Consider the following 21,332-nt stretch of genomic DNA (forward strand, 5'->3'; position numbering starts at 1 on the left):
GGTGGTCGGCAAATCAACACTAAAAAGGAACTGCTCCTCGAAGTTATTATCCCACACGTGTCTGACATAGACCATTAGAATTTATGGTGAGCCACATCTGTGGATTCATCAAGCTGCAGTGCGTAATGCCATTTTCACTGCTGCGCTCTGATGTCTGGCACGTTATGTCCTCAGACATGTCCTGGATTCTCTTCATGGTGTCATTAGATAGGGGTATAGTTTTAAGTTTGTTAGCGGCTGACTCTCCCAAGATTTCAGTGCACATATCAATCGCAGCAGGGAGTATGAGATCCTCTGCGCTGGCGTGGGCTTTTTTGCACTTAGAAATGCGCTGGGCCACAAGGTATGACGCGCGAAGTGCCTTTTCTTGTACTGTGCATACGTTCTTCAATTAATCTTGTGAGGCCTCTAGATATTGACACCTCAAGAATGTTATTGTATTGGTCAGTGAGTGTGTGCAGCGCGAAAACCCACCAAGTCCGAACGCACGCAGCTAGCCATTTCACCACTGTAAAGTCAGCAACAATAAGCGGTGAGCCAGTATCCTTTCAAAATAAAAGTTTTGGTGTAGAGGTTACCTTTCAAAATAGGTTATATATTCTTGCACAAGTCCCACGACCCCTTAAAATCCTCCCGCGACGGGAGTATATATATAAGAATATATAAATATATGGATTAGCAATGACAGAGTGGCATAGGCTAAGATGCAACAGATATTATAGAATACAGTATATACTGAATAATGAAACAGGCAGGGAGCAGGTCTCGAACCCTCGACCTTCTAGCCAGAAGTCCTGCGTGTTATCGACTGTGCCCCAAAAGCATGCTCAAGCAGAGTCGATATCTGCGCTTATAAACCCTGGGTTGTTACAATACATATGAGATGAGTAGTGCAAGATATGTAAACATTATTAAAGTGGCATTATTAAAGTGACTAGTGTTCCATTTATTAAAGTGGCCAGTGATTCTTCAAGTCTGTATGCAGGCAGCAGCCTCTCGGTGCTAGTGCTGGCTGTTTAACAGTCTGACGGCCAAGAGATAGAAGCTGTTTTTCAGTCTCTCGGTCCCAGCTTTGATGCACCTGCACTGACCTCGCCTTCTGCATCATAGCGGGGTGAACAGGCAGTGGCTCGGGTGGTTGTTGTCCTTGATGATCTTTTTGACCTTCCTGTGACATCGGGTGCTATAGGTGTCCTGGAGGGCAGGTAGTTTGCCCCCCGGTGATGCGTTGTGCAAACCGCACCACCCTCTGGAGAGTCCTGCGGTTGTGGGCGGTGCAGTTGCTGTACCAAGCGGTGATACAGCCCGACAGGATGCTCTCAATTGTAAAAGCTTTCAGGTTTAATTTTAAACATCTGCCTTCTAATCAGAGCCTGTTGTTCTGTCTTCACTTACACCAGCAGATGGTTGAGATCACCTTAAATCAGTTTCCTTTTCTGATAAATGAGTATTATGATTAAAGCTCAAACTGAGAATGGGTTTAGAAGTATATAGGCTTGTAAGTAATGTGGCTTTGCAGTTGTCATGTTTAATGGATTGTCTCCATCTAGTGGAGTTGTTGGTAAGATATGATCTCGAACCATAGAGATAGATGGAGGACTCTAGCGCCCAAAAGCCGGTTTTAGCATGGGCAGAGCCGTTGAGGACTTTCACCATTTTGAAGTTGTTAACTGGGTGGGACTTCCTATGGGTTAAAGAAGGATCACATGATTCCATCTGGGTCATCAGGAGGGATCAGCCAATTAATTATACCTGTGAGCAAATATTCCCTAACTGCATGCGGGAGTATATCGCCAACCTTGGCTTTACGCCTGTGCATATAACACACTCTTGGTGGCGGTATGCACCCTTTGAGTTTGCTTGCCAACTCATAGAAGTTGTAAGAAGAAAATTGACTACTTCAAAATGGAGATGGCCTCAATGGCGCTGTCCATGCTCTCACAGACGCCATAATGGGACAGATATAATGATGTGAGTCTATGTGAGTCTATGTGAGTCTATGTGAGTCTATGAGTCTATGTGTCTATGAGTCTATGAGTCTATGAGTCACATGAGTCTATGTGTCGAACAGATACATGTTCCAAAGTAAACGTAGAATAAATGGTGAATGAACTGAAATAGATCAATAAAAAGCATTTCTTCATTTTGAAGAAGAAAAAAACTCTTCTGATGAACATTTGTTTTTACCTTTATTTAACTAGGCAAGTCAGTTAAGAACAAATTCTTATTTTTAATGACGGCCTAGGAACAGTGGGTTCACTGCCTTGTTCAGGGGCAGAACGGCAGATTTTTACCTTGTCAGCTCGGGGATTCAATCTTGCAACCTTTCGGTTACCAGTCCAATGCTCTAAACACTAGGCTACCTGCCAGTGACGTCCAATTGGTGGTGCCCCCCCCCCCCCCCTTTTGTAGGACCACAGATCAATTTCCAAAGACAAAAAAATATATACAATAATAATATTTTGTGGGGGAGGGGAACTCAGTTGGGGTCTCAACTTACTGTTGAGGTGCATTTTCGAAATGTGGTTTTGTATCAGCAGTTTTTCTCTTGTTATGTCATTCAATGACAGTCACTCAACTAGACCATGTCAGCCAAAAATCTCTTCAATTGGTTAGTTAGTCTAGCGGCCAGCTATCTAAACTTGTAACAATCATGGTCGAATTGCCAACCGAGGGGTCTCCATTGAATTTGTTAGTCACTCTCACTCAGATATCATATTAAAAACTGCAAACCTTTTTCTCCACCCTATGGCAAAATGTGTAGATTTGCAGTAAACTTGCTTTAAAACTGCAACATTTTCTCTACGACCCATGGCAAAATGTGTAGTTGCAGGAAATTACCTCTAAAACCTTCATTTTTCTCTCCGCTGTCAAGAGGGGAGACCTAAAATGTTGTGCTCGCAAGGTGGGGGAAACAACATTTTGCTTAGGGCTCCCAAAAGGATAGGTCCGGCTCTGACTACATGTGTGTGTATGGATGTGGGTATGCAGACCCGTGAGCCACTGCGGCCCCCGTGATGAGTTCAGATTAATTGTGGCCTCCAACCCCCATCAAAGTTGCCCATCCCTGATTTATACCACTGGTAGCCTAAAGTTACTGTTGAAGGAAATTTGTGGAGATGGTAGGTTGGAAATAGCAACAACAAAAAATACACCATTAAACATTCTTTGAACAGAGTTTGGAGAACAACAACTGGAAATACACAAAACCATGAAATGAGGTAGTGCCTCCATATAAAACAATTCTGCAATAATGCACACTTATAAATAGAAAAATATTCCCATAGATGGGATAGCTGACAATGTCATAAAAACGATATGCAGGATGATGATTCTGGATGGCCAGACATCTAGCATCGTAGGTGGCACGTTCCAGCATGTTTTATGTTCTTCTTGATACTACTTTTTTTTAGGTGTTTTTTGCTAATTTGGCAAAAAAACTGCTAGCCCTAACCAACAACTGTAACAATGTATTTGAGAGACAACAACTACTCACTATTTTCAAAAAACATTGGAGATAAAATATAGTTTACAAGTTGTCACAATCTAAGCCAACCTATCTGTTTTACCCCATAGTTTGGTTGCTAAACAAGCCAACACGTCGATAGCACACAACTTTTGAAATCATAATGTACTTTTTTCTTGAATCATTTAATTTGAGGTCTCTGGCTAGCTCAAAATGAGATTACTTTATTACATTTTGCCAAAATGTTCTGCAGCATATCAGTATTCTATATTGGTACAACCATACATACTACCTAATATTCCCACCCACTTGTCAATTAGAAATGCAAATATGAAAGAAAGAGGAGAAAAACAAGAAATGGTTTGATCTCTACTTTTCCAAACCACATCTTTGTCAGTCCTTCCACCTGGTGACAAAGCAGAATCATTACAAAAGTAAAATGACACTTCCTTGAAAAACATTACAAAAACATTACCAAAATGTGCTTCTACAGTATGTACAACTAGGAAGTATTCTTATTGAAAATGTACAACCACCAGGCACATACAGTACCAGCTGACACAGTGCTGTAAAACAAAGCATTTACCAAAGCTACTAATTACAGTAGTTTCAGTTATTATACAAAGTCTCTGTACTTTCATAAAACATTCAAACTGGATTCAGCACATGAGGAAACAACACCAAAACTATTAACTACTGTAGTTTCAGTTGAACAAAAGTCCCAGTATCATCATAAAACTTTCAATCTGGATTCAGAAAATGATATAAGAACCCATGACTGTATAATACTGTATGCCATCCCCCACGTTTCTAGCGAAAATTGCTTTGTCACTCACCACCACCCATAATAGCCTTGACGGTGGAGTAAAGCGCTGTATCCTCATATGTCTCTGCTGCTGGCTTACTGTTCTCTTTCTCCTCATTCTTCCCCATCATCTCCTTCCCGTCTACCCCCTCCTCCATCACTCCACTCCCATCTCCTCCATCTTCCTTCTCTCATTTGATTTCAGCGTAGTTCGACTCTGTGGTAGTGGTCTTCTTCTCTGCCTCCTCAGGAGTCTTCTTCTTCAGCAGGGAGTAGTTGATTCTGGCGTAGTCCACATCATTTGGTTCTTCCCTTGTTGCAAATTTCCCCGTGGCTCCACTGGTCTGGGGCCCTCTGATTTCTGCTCCCTCCCTCAGCACCACCTGCAGAGGGGTCTGTTCACACCCCACAGCCTGTCCTTCATCTGTCTATGGAGTACATTACACAAATAACTGTGTTAGGAGTCTTATGTTAGCTTGGTGGTCCCAGAACTGTTTATGCTGTCTTATCAACTCATATTGGCATGTCAATGCTAACTGAATGTTGATAAAGCTGAATAAAGAATGTAACTGGTACTGCACCTGTTAGCCTTCACATGCCATCATCTCCAGGTTCATGAAAGGGCTTTTGGAGTCTGAGTCCTTTAGGGTCCTCTCTTTATGTCTAAGGAAAATATTATGAATTAAATTTCACATTAACTATATTTTGGAGGAGTTAGCAGGGACGTCCATTACATTATCGTGCAAGGCGTTGGTGCATTTGACAACGTATCTGATTCTCTTGATAGTAAATATGAATTTCTAAAGACAATCTGCAATTGATTTTAAAAACAACACTCAGTTAACACTAACTGTACATCAGTAATAGAATGCATTTACCTTTCACTGACCTTTTACCTTTTTACCTCTCACTGTCAACTGTGTTTATTTTCAGCAAACTATATTTGTATGAACATGACAAGATTCAACAACTGAGACATAAACTGAACAAGTTCCACAGACATGTGACTAACAGAAATGGAATAATGTGTCCCTGAACAAAGAGGTGGTCAAAATCAAAAGTAACAGTCAGTATCTGGTGTGGCCACCAGCTACATTAAGTACTGCAGTGCATCTCCTCCTCATGGACTGCACCAGATTAGCCAGTTCTTGCTGGTGAGATGTTACTTCTTGTGAAATGTTACCCCACTCTTCCACCAAGGCACCTGCAAGTTCCCAGACATTTCTGGGGGGAATGGCCCTATCCCTTACCCTCCGATCCAACAGGTCCCAGACGTGCTCAATGGGATAGAGATCCGGGCTCTTTGCTGGCCATGGCAGATCACTGACATTCCTGTCGTGCAGGAAATCCCACACAGAACGAGCAGTATGGCTGGTGGCATTGTCATGCTGGAGGGTCATGTCAGGATGAGCCTGCAGGAAAGGTACCACATGAGAGAGGAGGATGTCTTCCCTGTAACGCACAGGGTTGAGATTGCCTGCAATGACAACAAGCTCAATCTGATGACGCTGTGACGCACCACCCAAGACCATGACGGACCCTCCAGCTCCAAATCGATCCCGCTCCAGAGTACAGGCATCGGTGTAACGCTCATTCCTTTGACAATAAATGCGAATCCGACCATCACCCCTGGTGAGATAAAACCGCGACTCGTCGGTGAAGAGCACTTTTTGCCAGTCCTGTCTGGTCCAGCGACGGTGGGTTTGTGCGCATAGGCGACGTTGTTGCCGGTGATGTCTGGTGAGAACCTGCTTTACAACATGCCAACAAGCCTTCAGTCCAGCCTCTCTCAGCCTATTGTGGACAGTCTGAGCACTGATGAAGGGGTTGTGCGTTCCTGGTTTAACTCGGGCAGTTGTTGTTGCCATCCTGTACCTGTCCCGCAGGTGTGATGTTCGGATGTACCGATCCTGTGCAGGTGTTGTTACACGTGGTCTGCCACTGCGAGGACAATCAGCTGTCCGTCCTGTCTCCCTGTAGCGCTGTCTTAGGCGTCTCACAGTATGGACATTGCAATTTATTGCCCTGTCCACATCTGCAGTCCTCATGCCTCCTTGCAGCATGCCTATGGCACGTTCAAGCAGATGAGCAGGGACCCTGGGCATCTTTCTTTTGGTGTTTTTCAGAGTCAGTAGAAAGGCCTCTTTAGTGTCCTAAGTTTTCATAACTGTGACCTTAATTGCCTACCGTCTGTAAGTTGTTAGTGTCTTAACGACCGTTCCACAGGTGCATGTTCATTAATTGTCCATGGTTCATTGAACAAGCATGGGAAACAGTGTTTAAACCCTTTACAATGAAGATCTGTGAAGTTATTTGGATTTTTACGAATTATCATTGAAAGACAGGGTCCTGAAAAAGGGACGTTTCTTTTTTTGCTGAGTTTAGTCCCACCTGACAAACATCCAGAGAAAGTGCAGGGCGCCAAATTCAAACTACAGAATTGTAAATATTTAACATTCTTGAAAATACACATGCAATATGTCCAAATAAAGCTTAACTTCTTGTTAATCCAGCCGTGGTGTCAGATTTCAAAAAGGCTTTACGGCAAAAGCAAACCATGCGATTATCTGAGGACAGCGCCCAGCATACAAATGCATAACAATCATTTTCAACCAGGCAGGTGGCGACACAAAAGTCAGAAATAACGATATAATTCATGCCTTACCTTTGAAGATCTTCTTCTGTTGGCACTCCAATATGTCCCAAAAACATCACAAATGGTCCTTTTGTTCGATAAACTCCTTTTTTATATCCCCAAAATGTCCATTTATTTGGCGCGTTTGATTCAGAAAAACACGGGTTCCAACTCGCCCAACATGACTACAAATGATGTAATAAATTACCTGTAAACTTTGTCCAAACATTTCAAACAACGTTCCTAATCCATCCTTAGGTATCCTAAAACGTAAATAATCGATAATATTTAAGACGGAATATACTGTGTTCAATAGCGGATAAAATCAAAGTGGAGTGAGCTACAGGTCGCGCGCACCAAACAAAAAAGTACACTTGGCTTGATTCTCATTCTGAATAGCGGTACTTCTTCATTTCTCAAAGGAAACACATCAACCAATTTCTAAAGACTGTTGACATCTAGTGGAAGCCATAGGAACTGCAACCAAGTGCCTCATAAATCTAGTTACCCATAGAAAAACAATTGAAAACAGTCAACTCAACAACAACAAAATCCTGGATGGTTTGTCCTCGGGGTTTCGCCTGCCAAATAAGTTCTGTTATACTCACAGACATAATTTTAACAGTTTTAGAAACTATAGAGTGTTTTCTATCCAAATCTATATTTTTGTCTATTATATGCATATCCTAGCTTCTGGGCCTGAGTAGCAGGCAGTTTACTTTGGGCACGCTTTTCATCCGGACGTCAAAATACCACCCCCTATCCCAACGAAGTTTAAGGCCCATGCCACTGTAGCCAACCTCACTGGACGTGGCCGCCAAAGAAAACCTGATGTAAGTTTGCAGCGAAAGATTGTTTGATTGGTGGAGAAAGCACCTTGGTCAACTGCCACAAAGATTCAAGCTGACCTTTAGACACAAGGTACGACAGTTTCAACTCGCACCATCCGTCGCCAACTCAATGAAACGGGGTTATATGGCATGAGACCCAGGAAGACCCCACTGCTGAGAGAAAGACATAAGAAAGCCCGACTGCAATTTGCCAAAACACACCTGAACATGCCAAAATCCTTCTGGGAGAATGTTCTATGTACAGATGAGACCAAATTAGAGCTTTTTGGTAAAGCACCCAGGAATGGTTCAAGACAAAACGCTGGACTGTTTTGAAGTGGCCAGCAATGAGTCCAGATCTACATCCCATTGAACACTTGTGGAGAGATCTGAAAACAACAGTGAGGAGAAGGCACCCTTCTAATCTGGGAGAACTGGAGCAGTTTGCACAAGAGGAGTGGGCTAAACTGCCAGTACAGAGGTGCAGGAAGCTCATTGATGGTTATAGGAAGCACTTGATTGCAGTTATTTTGACCAAAGGCTGTGCTACCAAATATTAAGTCTAGGGTGTCAATAATTTTGTTAATGCCATTTGTATATTTTCTGATTTAAATCAATATATTGTGTTCTGAATCAAAAACAAAGGTTCTGTAATATTAACAGAGAAATAAAGAACTGTGGAGACCAAATACTTTGTTCAATTTCAACTTATTTTTAGGGAAAATTGTGAGTTACTTGAAAAAAGTGCAAGGATGCCAATATTTTGGCCACGACTGTATATATTATTTCATACAGTTTCTACATTACTTAATTAACAGTTAATCTCATGCCACCTCTTCATTGTTTACAGTAACTACATCACACATCTTTTTTTACCACAATATGGAATGGAAATATATATATATATATATTGAAGTCAGAGAATTGGCAGGTGAAGGAATCTACAGCAATGCACAAAGTGCAATGAGCAAATGTACAATTTCAGTATGATAGTGCAAAGAATCATTATATCTCCATATTTGATTCACATAGTTTATCAAAAGTTTAAAAAAAGTTTAAGTATGGGATTTTTTAAAATTTATAATACTTTTCCATGAAATACATAATACAGATTCAACCAAAATGTGTTGGACGTGGCGGACGTAAAGGTAATGGCGGACTGAACGAAGTTATGTAGAGCACCTCAAGATAAAACGTAATATTCAATATCGGCAAGTTAGACTAAAATATTAGCACTACATAATCTGGTGGGTGATAACCTTCAATCTGGATAATAACACAAAACAAATGTTAAGACTAGAGACATTTATCGATAAATATTACGAAAACAAGCAACACCTAAACATGACGGAGAGTAAGACAGGGGAAACGATTTCAAAACGCAAACGTGACTCTTCTACAGAAACAGACGATTTAATAGTTTTCACCACCGGGAATGGTAAAGGTTGAAACCGATCTGTTAAAATCAATAAATGACAAACTGGGTATACTTGAATTAGTTAGTAAGGATATAAAAGAGTTGAAGGCAAGCCTCGAGATGAGTGATGAAAAAGCTGTGACATTGGAGGAAACACACAAGCTAAAAGGGACAGTCAATAAGATTGAAACCGAAATGAATGAAATTAAAAAGGAGAACACCGTTCTGAGGGAAGCCTTACCGGACATACAAACTAGATCCATGAGAGAGAATCTGGCACTTACAGGTTTCCAGGAGAAAGAAGGGGAAGTTCCTGAATCTGTAGTTAGAGAGTTCCTCCTTACAGCGCTTCAGATCCCACGCGAAGTTATTGACAAAATCCAATTTGAACGTGTACACCAATTCGGACAGAGAGGCCAAAGGTATGAACGCCCAATCGTTGCCAAATTTGCTTAATTTAAAGATAAAATAATGGTTAAAAGCCTGGGTAAAAGACTTGCTGGGACCAAAATTGGCATGAATGATCAGTTTCCGAAGGAAATTGCAGAACGGCGCAAAGTTCTGTATCCAATTTTGAAAGAAAATAGATTAAAAGCGAAACGAGTAGCTCTCGTCGTTGATAAACTATATATTGATAACCAGTTGTTCAGAGACACAAAGACTACTCCATGGTTATTTTAAAAATTACAAAGTTCTCAAAGATGAGGAAAATAAACACAATTCTAGCCCGGTTATGGATTGTAACAATACAATAAAAAATATAGCTTTTCTATATATCTTCACATATAACTAATTGAACACACAAGCACTAATTCAACATAGTGAAGATAGAAACTAAGTAAACAGGAGGCACAGTATGTGTGGATGGTGTGGTGTGTGTTTATTTTTTATTTTATTTGTTATGTTTGGAAAGTTGAGTGAGTAATGAAATGGTTGCATATCCCAGAGCCAATGTATTGCTGTGAGCCGGGGTATGAGAGGGCTTTCAATGTTGTTCAGATGATGGATATACTTTAATAATGAATTATACGTCTTATTTATTTATTGTCCTATCATGGTGGAACAGTTTTAAAATACATTTTACATTTGATTTATTATTTTCCTAACATGGGGAACTACATTTTGAAAATAAATTATACCTAATTATTTATTTATGATCCTATTTTAATGGTACGGTCCATGACCCTATACCCTAGACACCCACCTGAATGACCCAGATACTAAGGAGAAGTCCCTAATTGTTTTATGTGCCTGCTGTCAGCGGTCTGTATGCAGCCAAATGAGGTCAGAGACCAAGAGCAGCACTGCCCCCTCAAGATTCTGAGCCTGCTTGGCAGGGTTGGTCATGCAAAGCCAAAGCCCCCTAAAGGAAGAGCATACTACACAAAGAAATTCTCAAAGCTGCTAATGAGAACCTTGACGAACTTGTACCTAGCCGGTGGGGATTCCGGTGGGGTGCCCCCACCCAGGCAGTGGCAGTGCTGGCAACACTAGCTGTAGTAACCCATGGGGAGGGGGTCACACTCGAACATTCAGAGAGGGGGTATATTATTGTGACCCTAGTGGCACAAAATCAAAGTCGGACTGCATGGAGATGCTTGGGAATATGGTCAATACGGATGACCGTATTGTGGGTGTTTCAGGGAAAAGGTGTACATTTGATCTCCATCATCTAGGATGTGACAATGGTAAATAAAAACTCAAATTTTGCCCATTTTTTGCGCGGTCTTGCAGTCCTTCTCATGCAGCTGCAACTGCGAGTGCATTTGTAAATCAAGATCTATCTTGAGTTGGGCTCTCGGTTGGTGCAATTGTTGAGAAAGTAAGCTTATGGTTGTGTGGGGGTAAGGGTTGAGTGTGTGTGGGTGTATGTGTGTATCCCACAACTGTTGCGAAGGAGTAAAAGATGTTAGGGACAATAGAGGATGATCCACAGCTATATATAATACATATCGAGGTGAGGGCGATGGAAATGCATTTGGCAGTTGATCTACTTAAATTCGGTAAATGGCACTGTGTGCTCTTTTCAAAGGATGGATCCCAGTCGGTTATGGGCTATGGGATACAGGGGGTCGAGGGTGGTCTGCCGGGCATTGGGATGACAACCCAACTCGGGATGAGGAGGGCTTTTAGCGGGTGGAATAGTAGGGACCAATTGGAGGTTTACTTAGTAGAAATGCAAAAATCATGGTACAGCTATATAGACACTCAATCATCATGTTACTTTTTAATGGTATGTTTACAAACCTATATTTTGATTTAAAAAATTGAAAGCTGTGTCTCATTATGGTAAAGTATAGCCAGTTACAATTGTAATGGCTTAGCAGATAATAAGAAAAGACAATCAGTATTTACCTGGCTAAAAGAGAAGGAATATAATATCTATTGTTTACAGGAAACCCATTCAACAGTTTTAGATGAAGTTTTGTGGAAAAAGAACTGGGGGGGCGAAATATACTTCTCCCATGGGCAAAGAAATTCAAAAGGGGTGATGGTTTTAATTAACAATAATTTTGAACCAAATGTGCAAATTGTCCAAACAGATCCTCAAGGTAGATGGATTATTTTAAATATGTTATTGGACAATAAACAGATATGGCTTATTAACCTATACGGTCCGAATAATGATGATCCAAGCTTCTTTGAAAATATATATAAGAATTTATCAACTCTACAAGCAACACTAGACTCCATTATTATGGTGGGAGATTTTAATACGGTCTTAAATACCTCTATGGACCGGAAAGGAAATCACACTACAAACTATCACCCTCAGGCACTTAAGGAAATCATGAATGTCATGGATATATTGGAATTAGTGGATATATGGAGACTTAAATACCCTGACCTAGTGAGATATACATGGCGAAGGCTTAATCAAGCTAGTCGTCTTGACTACGTTCTTATACCATTCTCTCTGGCACCAAAAGTTTAAAAAGTGTTGATAGGGGACAGAATGCGGTCGATTCATCACATAATTGGCATATATATTACTCTTACAGAATTTCCACGTGGGCGAGGATATTGGAAATTTAATCAAAGCCTACTAGATGATAAATTGTTTAGAAGTAGGACAGAAGAATTTATAACTGACTTTTTCAGACATAACATAGGTACAGCAGATCCCCTTATTGTACGGGACACTTTTAAATGTGCCTTTAGAGGCCATGCAATTCAGTACTCATCTATAAAACAAAAGCAATTTAGATCAAAAGAGTCCATATTAACAAAGGAAATTGAAGGACTAACAGTACAGTTAGATAGCAATAAAAACGGTACCATAGAGGCACAGAATAAGTTAGACGAAAAACAAAAAGAAATGGAGGAACTTATTCAAGAAAGATCCAGTGTAATATATTATAAAAATAAAGCGAACTGGATGGAATATGGGGAAAAATGCACCAAATTCTTTTTCAATCTTCAATATAGAAATGCTACCAAAACAAATGTATTAAAACTTGTTACAAATGATGGAGTCACGCATGATTCACCAAATTATATTTTGAAAGAGGAAGTAAAGTACTTTAAGAATATGTTTTCGTTTCAGGCTCCTCCATCTCCACTAACTGAAACTTATTGTATGGATTTTTTCCCTAATAATAATGTAAAATTAACATCTGTACAGAAAGACTCGTGTGAAGGCCAAATTACAGAGGAGGAACTGCTTGATGCCTTTAAGGATGGGAAAACTCCAGGGCTGGATGGCATACCAGTGGAAGTATACAAAACTTTTTTTGATATACTCAAAGGACCATTATTAGCTTGTTTTAACCACTCCTATATAAATGGTAGATTATCAGACACGCAACAAGAAGGTTGCGTCATCATTATTACTGAAACAGGACCCAAGTGGTATATATAAAGATACAGTCCATTTAAAAAATTGGAGACCTCTTACACTTCAGTGTTATGATGCAAAAATCCTAGCAAAATGCTTGGCGCATAGAATTAAAAAAGTATTGTCAGATATTATTCATCCTAATCAGACAGGTTTTTACATGGATGGACCTATGGACGGACGGACCTATTGGAGATAATGGACGGACCTATTGGAGATAATATAAGACAAGTACTGGAAACAATAGAACACTATGAAATATCGGGGACACCAGGCCTGGTTTTCATAGCTGATTTTGAAAAGGCTTTTGATAAAGTACGACTGGAGTTTATATATAAATGCCTAGAATATTTAAATTTTGGGGAATCTCTTATAAAATGGGTTAAAGTTATGTATAGTAACCATAGGTGTAAAATAGTAAATAATGGCTACATCTCAGAAAGTTTTAAACTATCTAGAGGAGTAAAACAAGGTTGTCCACTATCGGCATATCTATTTATTATTGCCATCGAAATGTTAGCTGTTAAGATTAGATCAAACAATAATATCAAGGGATTAGAAATACGTGGCTTAAAAACTAAGGTGTCATTGTACGCTGATGATTCATGTTTTCTTTTAAAACCACAATTAGAGTCTCTCCACGGCCTCTTAGAGGATCTAGATACTTTTGCTATCCTCTCTGGATTAAAACCAAATTATGATAAATGTACCATATTACGTATTGGATCATTAAAAAATGCACATTTTACATTACCATGTAGTTTACCAATTAAATGGTCTGACGGAGATGTGGACATACTCGGTATACAAATCCCAAAAGAAAGAAATGATCTCACTCCAATAAATGTTTATAGAAAGTTAGCAAAAATAGATAAGATCTTGCTACCATGGAAAGGAAAATACCTGTCTATTTGTGGAAAAATCACCCTGATTAACTCTTTAGTTATATCACAGTTTACCTATTTGCTTATGGTTTTGCCTACACCTAGTGACCTGCTTTTTAAATTATATGAACAAAAAATATTACATTTTATTTGGAACGGCAAGCCAGATAAAATTAAAAGGGCCTATTTATATAACGAATATGAATTCGGAGGGCAGAAATGATTAAATATTAAAGCATTAGACCTCTCACTAACGGCATCAGTCATACAAAAGTTATACTTAAATCCAAACTGGTTTCTAGTCAATTGGTACGAATGTCTCATCCTATATTCAAGAAGGGCCTTTTCCCCTTTATTCAGATTACACCTGCTCACTTTCGGTTGTTTGAAAAGGAAATAATCTCCAAAATATATATATTTTTTAAACAAGCCTTAGAAAGTTGGTTGCAATTTCAGTTTAATCCACCTGAAAGGACGGAACAAATAGTACAACAAATATTGTGGTTAAATTCAAATATACTATTGATAAAAAAACTGTATTTATCGAAAAAATATTTACAAAAGGTATAATTTTTGTGAATGATATCATAAATAGGACTGGTGGAGTAATGTCACACATGCAGCTAACACAGACGTATGGAAATGTCTACTCTCCCCAAAATTACAACCAATTAATTGCAGCATTACCACAAAAATGGAAGAGGCAAGTAGAAGGGGAAAAAAGTAAGGAACTTGTATGTCGGCCCTGTATTAAAGAACATAAATGGTTAAAGAAAAGTGTGATAAATAAAAACATATACCAATTTCATTTAAGGACCAAAAAACTGACAGCTGTGCCATATAAATTGCAAAATAGTTGGGAAGAGATTTTCGATGTACCCATTCCATGGCACATGGTTTATGAATTGATACGCAAAACAACACCAGATTCAAAACTTCACATTTTTCAATTTAAATTACTGTAAAAAATTCTTGCAACTAATAGAATGTTATATATATGGGGGATACAATCTTCCCAGCTCTGCAGATTCTGCTGTGAGGAGGCAGTCATTAGATCATTTATTTTGGTATTGTCCATATGTAGCTCGTTTTTGGTCACAGGTCCAGGAATGGCTGAAGAATTGCAATATTTGCCTAGAACTAACGCTACAGATAGCAATTCTGGGTGATTTGAAAAGCCATAGTCAATCAATCAATAATATAATAATTATTTTAGCAGACATGTTTATTTTTAATTTACAATCTGTAGAAGCTATGAGAATAGGAAGGTTCAATTCTTATGTGAAGCATCACAGCACAGATGAACAATATATGGCAAATAGAAATCCAAAATGGATGATGTTGAGAGATAGATGGGAGGGGTTGAATGGAGCTGAAGGGTGGGACTAATAACAAGATAAACAATGTAAAGCATACGGGATCTGTAAAATGTATATAGGTTCGGAACTTTTGTAAAATAGCATAGTTACAAATAGAAATCAAACTGGATGGACATCAGAAATAGAGGAAGGACTAAGAACAAACAAGAGAGAACTATTGTAAAGTAGACTGTGTCTGTAAAATGTGTATAAGATGTATAAATTGAAGCTAAAAGCAGAAGTGTTTATTAGTTTACTCCAATTGGGGGATCGGCGGTAGGGTTTGCGGGGAATAATAATAAAGGTATATTCTTTAAAAAAGTATGTATGTCTATATAGGTATGTGTATGTATATATGTGTATATGTATGCATGCGTGTATGGATATATATATTTACCCCAAAAATATGGGGGATTGGAAATGATGCAGACAATTACATTGGAAGCAACATTATTTCCTCAATATTAAGCTGATCCACCCCTAAAAAATAAAAAATAAAATATATTGTTTTAAAGACGATAAGTGTGAATTGTTTTACATGAAAATGATCTCAGTCTACTGAAAACTCTCAGCATAAGCTTAGGAGTGGAGGGAAGAACAGGTGCTCAATCATCTTGGACGCCTGGCAATGACCTCATACTCTTCCTGAGACGTGTATTTTTTATCCAATGAGATGTAGGTACTCTCCTCTTCTTTTGGCTTCACATTCTTACCTTGCATCCTTTGAGAACCACAAGAAAAAACCAAGTGGTGGGGTTAAGTTACTTCTAGCACTCAGAGAAAGTAAATCTAGGCCTGTAGTAAGCATCTTATCAGACAGTGTCTGGGCTTATAACAGATACTTTGAGAAATAAAGTTTCCTTTACACGTAAAAAATACATTTATGAACCAGGTGTGAAATACATTGGCAGAAAATAAGAAATATAACTATCCTCATTTTGTCTCTATTGTGCTATAAGTGAAAATGATCCTACCGTATGTAAGCATTTGTAGACAGGTAGATGAGAAGGGCTACAGTCATACTGAGAGACACACCAGCTATGGTCCAGGGGAGAACTGCATTCCCACATCCTTCAGAAAGATCTACAATATATGAAGAGAGAAAGAGTGTCATTAAAGCAGTGTTAGACCTTGCAATAACCACACCACACAATTGCAATCGGTCTACAGGAAATAATGTTTTCCATGTTTTGTCTTTCAATTATAGCACCTCTCTGTTTCCCTCCTTTTTGGGTGACCTGCAACTTCTCTCTCACTCCTACCACCACATTTCTGCTGACACTCCACAGTGGTGTTGGTGTGGTTTCCAACAGGCAGGCTGATGGTGCTGTTCACTGAGGACCCCAACACTGACGTAGTGAGGCTTTACTTCTCTGTGTTGAGCTCCAGCAGTGGCCACTCTGAGGGGTAAGGGAACCCCCTGACTGACACACACACAGGTCATGACCTCTGCCTGGTCCACACACCCAGAGCCAGGAAGAATCACAGGAAGGTCTGGGAAAAGACAGTGAAGAGAGAGATATCAGTGATAGATTGATGCTAAAAACATGCCAGAGTAATTCCAGATCATAAAATATGACATGAGTTTGTATATTTCAGTCCAGTTTGTACATCACAGTGACAACAATGGAAGCTGTCAAAGTCCTGTTAAGGTGTTGAACTGTACACACATACTCCCCAGCATGTTCTCTTGTCACATTGGAGATGGTGAGAGCAGCATTTTCCCTGTAATTCTGAAGTGGGGCACTTGTCCCGTTCTTACTCCAAGTGATGTCAGATGGAGGGTAACTGTTAACACTGCAGGTCAGATCCAGGGTACCATCCTCCTTCACCATTTCATTTCCAGTTATTTCAGGGTCTTTCACATCTTTAAGTGCAAAGAGTTTCTAATTGTACACATTTATTTTTAAACATACACTAAATTCAGACTATGTTGTATAATTTGCTTATTATCAAGGTTATTCCTAGGTTTCAAAGATTCTCTGGAATAAGGAGTTTAATGTAAAATGTAGGATATGTGGTACTCACATGTCACATTCAAAGTTACTGTCTCTTCAATTTGATATTGTTTCTGGAAGGTTACTTGACACGTAACCATCATGTTGTGGTGTTCAACTGAGGGGGTAAAGGTCAACGTTGAGAAGTGGGTTGTTGTCACATTGGTCAGGTCCTCTCTAATCTGTATGGTGGTGTTGTCTCTGAGCTCAGTGATGTTGTCTCCAGTTCCTCTCCATGTCCATGTGATGTTAGGAGGAGTTCCAGAGCAGATCCCCGGGGCGGTGCAGGTCAGAGTAGCTGGTCCTCCCTCTGTCAGAGGAGGAGTCAACACTGAGGGCTTCTGGGTCAGAGCTGGAGGCAGGAAATACAAACACAGAAGTGAGTTTTACATCTGTGTACCAGACATCAGAGAAACAGAATCAGACGCAGTGTAACATTATCCTAACTATGCTACCTATGTTAATTAAACTGCTCCAAATAATGCCCCCAAAAATTCCACCATTGTTTAGAAAAAAGCAGACTTTGGAAAGGGAGACTTGGGGAGGGGAATCTTGGCATTTGTGAATAGGAGGTATGTACCTGTATGTTACAGTCAGTGTACATAACTAACTACAGTAATAGTCATGTCAATGTAACTGAGAGTAATAGTCATGTTGTACCTGTCACTGTGATTTTCATTTTCTGTGGGTTTGTAAATGATCCTCCTAACGTTCTGAATTGATACTCTCCAGCATCATTCTCTCTGATGTCGTTGATGATCACACTACAGTTCTTCTTTGTCAGATCAGCCTCTAGTAGAGACACTCTCTGTTTAAAATCCTCCTGAGCTTTATGGGGAGTTTCAGAGTGGAAAATTATGTTTTCATCCTTATCACATCTGCCATTTGTAGGGCACTTGAACCATATTGCAGTGGTAGGCTTGATGTCATCAGGGTGAGTGAAAGTACATGAAATAACAGCACATAGTCCCTTCTCTGCTGTTATTTCTGCTGGACTGAAGGTGATGGTCCAGGTTGATGCTTTTGGTGGTGGTTGTTGCTGTCCTGATGGAGGGAAATGAATACAGTTATGAGTAATACAGAAAGCACTTGGATACTACTTCACTTGTTCGTAAACATTTTTTATGAGATAGTGTCTACTGAGATATTTGCCATACCACTACTACTACCACATCTACTTATGATTATCATATCAACATTAGTTGTGATAAAAGGGACGTTACCGTTGCATGTGGCTCTCTCTTTCAGAGAGAGAAGTAGAGCTGCCGAGATGAGGACCCACATCCTGCCTCCACTGCCTTGATGAATCAATCACACGGGATCTCTTTCCTCTTTCTCTTATTGTCACTATCTCTGTCGGTGTCCACAGGTCTGGAGCACAGGTGTGAAATAGAACATGAAATGGTGTTGTGATAATAACAACATATAGCAATACACATCCGATATTAATGTTTCATTACATCTTTATGAGTGCTACAGTGTCATCATAACAACCGTCTTATAGCATGTTTACTCAACTAAGAAATATTTTGCTGTAATGCCTAGAGAGTATGTCAAAGAAAAATGTATGGTCTCAGTGTCACGACTTCCACCGAAGGTGGCTCCCCTGCCTGTTCGGGCGGTGCTCGGCGGTCGTCGGCGGTCTACCAGCTGCCAACGATCCCCTTTTCCTTTTCTGTTTGTTATGTCTTATTGGTTGCACCTGTTTCTTGTTTGAGTTTTGTTTCAGGGCTCTTTAAGCCTGTTAGGCCCGCCTGCTTTTGTGCGGGCTTGTTCTCTGTTTGTCTATGTTGGTTGCGTGTTATGTTCACTGACTGTTTGGTGTCCAGTTTTGGGTGGGACATATTTATTTTCGCCTGTCGTTTTTGGCGTTACTTTGGATACCGTAATAAAGTTTGTTTTTCCCCATTATCCTCTGCTCTCTGCGCCTGACTCCGCACCCACCACTCCTAGCTGTGTGACACTCAGTTCCTATAATGCCCAGCATAAGCGTTAATAACTGCTCCAAAATATCTTTAACTGCATTCATAAATCTTTATGCATAAGCTACAGTTGAAGTCGGAGGTTTACACACACTTAGGTTGGAGTCATTAAAAATAGTTTTTTCAACCACTCCACAAATTTCTTGTTAACAAACTATAGTTTTGGCAAGTCGGTTAGGACATCTACTTTGTGGATGACATAAGTAATCTTTCCAACAATTGTTTACAGACAGATTATTTCACTTACTTCACCGTATCACAATTCCAGTGGGTCAGAAGTTTACATACATTAAGTTGACTAGGCCTTAACCAGCTTGGAAAATTCCAGAAAATAATGTCATGGCTTTAGAAGCTTCTTATAGGCTGATTGAAATCATTTGAGTCAATTGGAGGATGGATGTATTTCAAGGCCTACCTTCAAACTCAGTGCCTCTTTGCTTGACATCATGGGAAAATCAAAAGAAATCAGCCAAGACCTCCACAAGTCTGGTTCATCCTTGGGAGCAATTTCCAAACGCCTGAACGAACCACGTTCATCTGTACAAACAATAGTACACAAGTATAAACACCATGGGACCACGCAGCCGTCATACCGCTCAGGAAGGAGACGCGTTCTGTCTCCTAAAGATTAATGTACTTTGGTGCAAAAAGTGCAAATCAATCCCAGGACAACAGCAAAGGACCTTGTGAAGATGCTGGAGGAAAACAGGTACAAAAGTATCTATATCCAAAGTAAAACAAGTCCTATATCAACATAACCTGAAAGGCTGCCGCTGCTCCAAGGAAGAAGCCACTGCTCCAAAACTGCCATAAAAAAAAGCCAGACTACGGTTTGCAACTGCACATGGGGACAAAGATCGTACTTTTGGAGAAATGTCCTCTGGTCTGATGAAATAAAAATAGAACTGTTTGGCCATAATGACCATCGTTATGTTTGGAGAAAAAAGGGGTATGTTTGCAAGCTGAAGAACACCATCCCAAGCGTGAAGCACGGGGGTGGCAGCATCATGTTGTGGGGGTGCTTTGCTGCAGGAGGGACTGGTGCACTTCACAAAATAGATGGCATCATGAGGAAAGAAAATTATGTGGTTATATTGAAGCAACATCTCAAGACATCAGTCAGGAAGTTAAAGCTTGGTCGCAAACGGGGCTTCCAAATGGACAATGACCCCAAGCATACTTCCAAAGTTGTGGCAAAATGGCTTAAGGACAACAAAGTCAAGGTATTGGAGTGGCCATCACAAAGCCCTGACCTCAATTCTATAGAACATTTGTGGGCAGAACTGAAAAAGCATGTGCGAGCATGGAGGCCTACAAACCTGACTCAGTTACACCATCTCTGTCAGAAGGAATGGGCCAAAATTCACCCAACTTATTGTGGGAAGCTTGTGGAAGGCTACCCGAAAGGTTTGACCCAAGTTAAACAATTTAAAGTCCATGCTACCAAATACTAATTCAGTGTATGTAAACTTCTGACCCACTGGGAATGTGATGAAAGAAATAAAAGCCGAAATAAATCATTCTCTCTGCTATTATTCTGACATTTCACATTCTTAAAATAAAGTGGTGATCCTAACTGACCTAAGACAGGGAATTTGTACTATGATTAAATGTCAGGAATTGTGAAAAACTGAGTTTAAATGTATTTGGCGAAGGTGTATGTAAACTTCCGACTTCAACTGTATATAAAGCCGTTTGAAGCAATGTGTTGTAATGCCATAAAGGATTAATAGAAAATTACCATTACATTAAGTAGTCATAATCAAGTTTTAACAGTCATTCAATGTAACAAAACCAAACTATATAATGGTTCAATAGCTTGTCTTTCGATCCATGCAGAAAGTTAGACTGAATCAGCACATTACCTCTCTGTGTGCTCTCTCCTCCTGTTGATCAGGAGCCCTGTGTGTCTCTGATGGGTGTGAACTGTCACTTCATGTCCCCAGTCTGTTACTCTCTCTGACCTGGTGCTGCAATCCAGGAAGTCCCTCTGTACTGTATACCGCCCAGCCATACTGTATATAGACCATAATCAACCTACCCATCAAACCAACTTGGTTAACATTTAAGTCATTTAGCAGACACTCATATCCAGAGAAACTTACAGTAGTGAGTCAATG

At 39.9% G+C, this 21,332-nt stretch overlaps 1 long non-coding RNA gene across 1 annotated transcript; it reads right to left on the reverse strand.

Annotated features, from left to right (window-relative positions):
- Nucleotides 1-15,680: 15,680 nt before the first annotated feature.
- LOC120030835 lies at nucleotides 15,681-16,487 on the reverse strand. The gene is made up of 3 exons (XR_005473695.1): nucleotides 16,444-16,487; nucleotides 16,208-16,316; nucleotides 15,681-15,954 (listed from the first exon to the last, which is right to left on the reverse strand). It is a non-coding gene; the product is annotated as an uncharacterized LOC120030835 (long non-coding RNA).
- Nucleotides 16,488-21,332: the final 4,845 nt, after the last annotated feature.

The sequence above is a fragment of the Salvelinus namaycush genome, chromosome 37 (assembly GCF_016432855.1).
Source record: "Salvelinus namaycush isolate Seneca chromosome 37, SaNama_1.0, whole genome shotgun sequence".
Classification (NCBI taxonomy): Eukaryota; Metazoa; Chordata; class Actinopteri; order Salmoniformes; family Salmonidae; genus Salvelinus; species Salvelinus namaycush.